Here is an 8,152-nt window from a genome sequence, read left to right on the forward strand (position 1 = left end):
GCCGTTCCTGCCCTCAAGGCAGGCACTTTACAGACCACTCCCCCATCGATTCTTCCTAACACTTCTGTTTAGGCGCAAGTGTTACTTTTGAGTCTTCTTTAAGCCACGCCCTTTCCAAACAAATCCGTCTCGACTGGAGCCAAACCCAGATGCTAATTGTTCACGTGCTCAATAATCCCATGTCGAAAATGTTGGGGAAGTGTTTCGGATTTCTGATTTTTGTCCCCGGACTTTGGAGAATCTGCATTTACATAGTGAGACACTTTAAGATCAGGCTTAAGTCTAAAAACAGAATTTACCTTGTTTTTTCGAGACAGGGTTTCTCTGTGTAGCTTTGGAGCCTTTCCTGGAACTCACTCCGTAGACCAGGGGGGCCTTGAACTCACAGAGATCCGCCTGGCTCTGCCTCTCGAGTGCTGGGATTAAAGGCGTGTGCCACCATCGCCCGGCTAAAATAAATTATTTTTAAAAAATCCATTTGTGGTATTATCTCAGTACTCAAAATGTTTTTGGATTTTGGAGCATTTTCTATTTTGGGTTTTGGGATTGGGGAGCTCAGTCTGTATTTGGACAATGATGGGATAAATAGCCCTACCCAAACCTCTCTAAGCCCCAAGAGACTAAATCCGTTCTCTTTTACTAATCACTGTTTCACAGTACCCAGAAATGCCTAGCACACATATGTTGTGTGTGAATATAAAATATAAAACACAAAGGCAATGGGATAGTTTATTCTCAACCAAATGTGACTATGGCACAGGAACATGGATTCATGTTGCCCTGACTAACATGGATGTAGAAATGGTTTCATGACATTTTTATAGTTGTGGATCAAAAGAAAGTCATAAATCAAAGCATTTACCAAATACATTTGCGGGATCACCATGTAACCCAGCGACAGCCAAGAGAACTCTGTGCTCTGGTTGGGTCTCAGATGCTGTCTGATGACATTCTTAGCTTTGGCTTGAGGAAGCTGATGGTCAGCTAAGTTTAGTGCATTCCAAAAGGTTTTTCCCAGGTAGTTAGTTACAAGGGTGTTGTGAAGGAGACTAAGGAGAGCCCAAGATGATTTGTTTCTTGTTTTCCAACATTCCAGCTCTCCACAATCATGAAATTCTGATTGGTATCAGCCTTGTAAACTCCTTAACCTACCTGGGCCTTTCTTCTGAGAACTTTAGTTCACAGAGCTGTAATGTCAAGTGCATGCCCTTTTCTCCATGGAAAATTACATAGTTGTTTTGTATTTGCACAACACGAGGCCAGTATTCCTGGAAAGTAAAATAAATTTCACTCCCATAAGCCAGTCCAGGCTGGCTCCTGCCTATCACTGTTCCCAGGATCCCCGGGGAGAGGAATCATTCCTCCCCTCTGCTCACACACAGCTAGACAGGGTCCTTGCTGCTTCCACTCCTGTCTACTTTTCCTCTCCAGAAGACTAGAGTCTTTGGTCGGCTGATGTCAAGTCGCTCAGCACCTTATTCTTGGAGTTTGGGCTGTTGTGGATCACAGCAGGCATCCATCATCCTACACGGGTTACCCCATGACAACAGCCCTGGCTACCAGCAAGCTGCACCTGTTGAGAGACCCTCGGCAACAACCACCTAGTCAAACCAGGGGAGACTGGAAGCTGAGTGTTGCTCTGTGGATGAAGGAACCAAGTTTGGAAATACTCCATTTCCTAGCAGTAGGTAATGAGCAAGAAAAGGCTCAAGCTGGGCTGGGGTGTGGCTCCTCAGTAGAGCAGTTGCCTAGCATGTGGAGAGCCTGGGCTTCTCTCAGAGAGAAGGGGCAGCCAGAGGGGTGGGAGGGGACTGATTCTCCTTTAATTGTTGAAATGCAAACACAGGAACATGTCTGTCACATGGCAGAGCCTAGACCAACGGCCTTGGATAGACGTCACCTTTCTGCGCTTCCTTCCCTGAAAAGATGGATACTAATGAAGGAGCTGTGTGGAATGGGGTTGACTTGCTTTGAGATGGTCAGGCAGGGTCTAGGCACGTGGTCTTGGTGGCTTCCTCTTTGCTATGACTGTCTTGCCCACCAGGAAGGGAAAACAGGGCTTCTGATGGGAATGGTGGACTCGGGAGAGTCAGCAGAGGCCCAAACCAGTCAAGGGAGCCAAGATTTTTTAGATTTACTTATTTTATTGTGTATAAGTGTTTTGCTTGTATGCATGTATGTATAACACATGCATACTTGATGCAATGGAGGTCAGAAGAACGTGCTGGATTGCCTCAAATTGGAGTTACAGATGATTATGACCCACCACTATGTGGGTACTGAGAACCAAACCCTGGTCCTTTGCAAGAGCATCAAGTGCTTTTAACTGCTGAGCCGTTTCTTTCTCTCTCTCTCTCTCTCTCTCTCTCTCTCTCTCTCTCTCTCTCTCTCTCTGTGTGTGTGTGTGTGTGTACATTGTGTGTACATTCATACATATGTACATATATTACATTTATTTGCTTATTGGGTGTGAGCCTCAATATGTACGTGTGGGACACATGTATGCCTCATCATGCATGTGAAGGGAGGACAGAGGATAGCCTGTGGGAGTTGGCCCACACATAGTCACACTATGTCCCCAGACTGGTCTCAAACACACAGCACTCCTCCTGCCTCAGCCTGCTGGTGTGAGAGCCAAAGTTATGTTTTTAGTCTTTATTACTATGTCTAAGAGATCCATGAAACAAAAATGCCTCTCATCTGCAGGCCCCTAGTCCAAGGAGAGATAGGTCCTAAAATGTTGGAGTCTGTTGTTTCTGGGAGATAACAAGCCACATGTTTTCACTCCCCTAAACAAGCTTGTTTGACCCATCTGCACTGGATGTCCTTGATCACATGTGGGCAGGAAATATGTCAGAATGAACCCTTGCCTATGACTGGATGTAGGCAGGAGGCATGCAGCAGGAAGTACATCTGGATGTATGCTTGCCCCTGATTGGACCTCATGGGAAATAGTGAATTATGGGTTTTGGCTTCTTAAGCCCCTGCAAAACATGACTCCGGGGCCATTTTATGGGAAACCAGAGATGGACCTGGCCAGAGTCCATCAACCTAGCCAGCATTTAATTAAAGCTTGCTTCAAATTTGACTTTAAATTGTGGTAGTGGTTTTATTCTCAAAGACTGGTGGAATTAACAATGGGTATTCATTTTCAAAAAGCCAAAGAAAAAAATTTAAACGATATTTGCCTTACCCCAGGTGGAGAGGTAGTAATCATACTTGGTTCTTCTTGAGTGACGGATTACTGGCTGTTCCACCCCACCCACCGACCTACCTTCCTGTTTAAAGAATTATGTCTGTATGAATATGTTTGTGTAGGTGCCTGCAGGGTCTGAAAGAGGGGGTCAGAATCTCTACAGCTGGAGTTACAGTTACGAGCCACTTGATGTAGGCGCTACCTTTTAAAACATTTGTTCTTACAGCCCTGTGGGTGGCAGTGTTCTGATGTGTTCTTTGTTGCTCCACAGTGCACATGTGTGTGTTGCAGGGTAGGCTGAATTCAGCAGTGGATCTTAAACTTAGTGCACATTAATCATGGATTGATGGGATGGGATGCTGGGCCCATGTTTCTGGCTCACGTGGCTGGAGCCAAGTACGAGGATCAGGATTCTGATAGGTTTGAGGAGGGTGCTCTGTTGGCATTGGGAATCACATTCTGGGAGTGTCTGTCCTCAAGCTGTTTCTAAGGATGGGGAGGGAGTGGATGATGGAGGAGTGGCATATTCATCTCCTGCACATCTGTACAGAGGTCCCCAAACACAGCAAGGCTCTCCTTCAAGCTGAGCTTTTGGACTTGTGCTCTGCTCCTATCACATGCATAGAGTGACCACATCTGTAGACTAGCTAGGCCTCTGCTGTGCAGGTGGTTTCTCTCCTGACTCACTCAGCTTGCCATCCACTGCGGGATGTCTTACACAGTGGGAAAGTCTAAGTACATGTTTCTGCTGTCCTGAAGCCTTCAGGAATGTTCACTAGACTAGAGTTCACTAGAGTATAAACATTACATTTTGTGGGTAATTAATGAAACATTTCTGATTTTTGGTCTTATAGCTTTTTTTTTTAAGGTAAAATTTAATGAAAAACTATTTGGTCTCAAAATACATGAGTTTATATTTATAGTATTGATAGCCTGGGGATGTACCTCAGGTTAGGCCGCTGGCTTAGCATGAGTAAGACCCCCCCAAATAAAAATAAGTGAGGCCTTTTCAGATAGTCACGAATCCTGAGCCTAGTGCCAAAAGAACTTTGTCGAATAAAGTGGAGCTCTTCTGGGAAGCCAGATATGTAGGCCTGAAGAGGGGTTTCCATATGGAGAAGCAGCTGGGCTCTTCATGGCACTAAGGGGCAGCCGGGCCAATGCAGAGGCTGAAGGAGGGAGGCATCCCTTCAGGTCTGGGCTGTCTAAAAAGCCAGTACCGTGGAAGACGATAAATGCACACTAACTGCTCAGGATAGGCTGAGTTCAGCTGCACGCACCAATGAGTCCCAAACCGTTGGCTCACAGTGTGGTGGTCGCCTTTCTGTCTGTGACAAAATAACCTAAAGGAAGAAGGATGTGTTCTGGCTCATGGCCACAGGGCTTGTGGTGAAGCAGCCAAAGCTGCTTACATCATGGTGGCTGGAAAGAGAGAAGGGGTGTACCCACTATCTCTTCAAGGGTACATCCCAATGACCTAACTTCCTCCCACCTGTCCCGGACAGCACCATCAGCTAAGGGCTAAACCTTCAACACACGAGCCTTTGGAGGACACTCGTATCCAAATCATAATATACACCACTACCACCACCAACGAAAAACTTTTCATGCCACCTGTGCCTTGTGGGTCGTCAGAGGCTTCTGAGCCACACCCATCACCCATGCTGGATGTCTAAGCTGGATGAAGCACACCTAAGTCACACCTTTCCACATCAGGAGGAAAAGAGAATTTTCACCAAGTAAACACAGTTAACCAAAACCAGTGAGAGGCTGGAGAGATGGCACAGTGGTTAGGAATTCTGGCGCCTCTTGCAGAGGACTGGAGTTCAGTTCCCTGCACTCACCTCAGGTGGCTCGTACATGCACATATGAATACTGACATGCAGATGCACACACATAAGTAAAAACACATCTTTTTAGGAAAGACAGAAAGGCTCTTTTCTGACCTTCACAGGTACCTCCCCACACACCGATATAAAAATAAACCAATACAGAAGGAAGAAGTCCCAGGAAATAACAGGGGCTTGGGAAACACATTTGAGCCCATCAAGCCAAGGGTGGAACTGCAAGGCAACATGGGACTGCTGTAGAGGAGTTCCTTTTCGCTTGGTGCGCTTTCGTCTGCTCTTAAATTAGGCTCTCATTATGTCATCTAGTTGGTCTCAAACTCATGGCAATTCTGCCTGAGCCTCAAACACTAGCATGGCTGGTTGTATGGAATTTTCACTCCAGATGCCTTCAGAGGCAACTCACTGGCTGTGCAGAAACCCTCAGCCAGATGCATTTTGATTGGCTGGTTAATGAGGCCCCTCCCAGCTGAGAGGCAGTGAAGGCCAGGGACTGCTGACCTTAGTTGTCTCTGGAACCTACTGGGATAATGTGCAGTAACATTTAGCAGGTTTACATGTCCTCAGCAACCCACAGCCCGACTCCCTTCCCAGAGCCCTAGCCTGTGTGATTACCTTTTACAGAACCAATTCCTCAGATTTTGGCTGGGAAGCAATGTGTCTCCTCTGTTGTGTCTCACCCTCCTTCTCTCTGGAGCAGACTCTCCCCAGGCTCCTCCCCGTTCCTTTGCAATAGACATTTAGGTTCACCTCCACTTTGCCCAATTTCAGCAAGAACTCTGCCAGAGCAGGTGAGCCAGACCTCCATCCTTCGTATCAGATCCCCCTTGAGATCAGTCAGCTCTGCATCCTCTACCTCCCTCCTGCAATGATGTCTGGATACCCCGACCTTCTGTTAGGTGGTTTAGTGGGTACCCCTCTCCAACCAAGCTTCCTCTCAGTCACTTCCATCCTTGCCCAACACCTGCTCCTGACTACACATTCCTACTTTTTCTTGTTTTGAGCTGGAGGCTGGAAGAGGGAATCAGATCCCTGGAAAGTGGAAGTTACAAGACCATTGTGAACCCAAGTCCTCTGCAAGAGCAGTGAGTGCCCTTAATTGTCGAGCTATCACTACAGCCCCAGTACTCTACTGAAATAAAAATTAAAAATGATGTAAATCAGCCAGACGGTGGTAATGCATACCTTTGATCCCAGCACTGGGCAAAAGGGGTGGGGAAGTGGGCAGGTGGATCTCTGTGAGTTTGATGCCAGCCTGGTCTACAAAGTGAGTTTCAGGACAGCCAGGGCTGTTGCACAGAGAAACCCTGTCTCGAAAAACAAACATCAAAAAATTGTTGTAAATCAACGTGTGTAAACGATGTATGTGGGTACATATGCTTATGTGTGCACATTGGGGGCCACAAAAGAGGGTTGGGTATCCTCTATCTATTCCTTTGAAGCAGGGCTTACATTTTTCTGACTGGCCTGGAAGCCAGCAAGCTCCAGTAATCCTATCTTTGGCCCTTTAGAGCTAGAGGTACAGGCCTGTATAGGATGCTCACTTTGTTATGTGAGTGCTGGGATCTGAACCCTGGCTCTCATGATTGCTCAGTAAGTGATCTTAACTGCTTGACTGTAGTTTGACTTTTTCTCTCTGGGTCCCACCAAACCCTGGCAGCATGGTAACCCACTTATAAAATAAACATACAGACACTTATATTATTTAAACTGCTCGGCCATTAGCTCAGGTCTACCATTGTCTAGCTCTTACTCTTATACTCAGCCCATTTCTGTTAATCTATATGTCGCCATGTGTTCCGTGGCTTTACCTGCTGCCTTTACATAATGCTCCCTGGACAGCAGGCTGGCATCTCCTCCATACTTCCACCTCCCAGCCTCTCTTCTCTGTCCCACCTAGCCTTCCTGCCTGGCTACTGGCCAATCAGTGTTTTTATTCACAACATACAGGACATCCCACAGCACTTGACCATCTCTCCAGCCCCAAGCAGTTCGCTGTTTTGCCTGGTGTTATATCTAAGTTATAGGAATATGTGTGTGTGTGTGTGTGTGTGTGTGTGTGTGTGTGTGTGTGTGTGTGTGTGTGTGTGTGGTGTATTAATTAAAGATCTGGCCACAAGAGGGCACCAGATCTCATTGCAGATGGTTGTGAGCCACACTGTGGTTGCTGGGAACTGAACTCAGGACCTTTGGAAAAGCAGCTAGTGCTCTTAACCTCTGAGCCATCTCTCCAGCCCCAGGAACTCTTTCCTGCAATGCACATTCCCTTCCCATAATGCATCCTAACACTTCAGGTTATATTTTATTTGCAGTATGATGGGGTCTGGTTGAATTCTGCATATGGATATCCATCATTCCCAGTAATATTTGGGCAAACTAATTTTTTTCTAGTTCTTTAATCTGTAATGTGTTCTTTGAAGAATTTTGACTTGTCAAACTCAAATGGCCACAATGTTCATCTCTATTTTTGTAAACTGGACTTTATTCCATTGATTTTAGACATCTACCCTTCTACCAGCCCCCCTCTTTGGATTACAAACTATCTGTGGTTTTGAAATGCTGTGGGTCATTGGTGACCAGATGAAATAACAAATGTTAGACTGATAGACACTTTTCATTAAAGGAGTCAAGTGGCTCAAAGGGCAACACAAAGAATGCCCCAAGCCAGATGCCTGGTGGGTAAGCTGCTGAAAGGTGGCTTTTCTGCACGAACTAGACCTCTCTAGCAGCTAACTGGCCATAATGCATGTGACTTCACTGAGCCCTAAATCTAGGCTTTGCTTCAAACATACAAAACCAAGTTATTTTTCACCCTGTCCTAAAACATAAGTTAACCTAAGGAGCTTCTGAGTAATCACAGCACAGGCGTCAGAGTGCTCACCTGTGCCAGGTGGTGCTCCAATGACTTCATGTGCAACTTAAGTCATTTCTCCTTCAACCCTGGTAGGTTCAACTCTTCCCCTGCCCGGCAAATGGAGAGATTACGATAGATGCCCAAGGACACACAGCTGCACACAGCAGAGCTGGTTTGTGGCCAGGTGGACCCCTAAGCAAAGCTGCCCAACAGAGCTGCAGAGACCCTAAAGGAGATGCTGAATGGAGTTTTCAG

The sequence above is a fragment of the Peromyscus maniculatus genome, chromosome 8 (genome assembly GCF_049852395.1).
Source record: "Peromyscus maniculatus bairdii isolate BWxNUB_F1_BW_parent chromosome 8, HU_Pman_BW_mat_3.1, whole genome shotgun sequence".
Classification (NCBI taxonomy): Eukaryota; Metazoa; Chordata; class Mammalia; order Rodentia; family Cricetidae; genus Peromyscus; species Peromyscus maniculatus.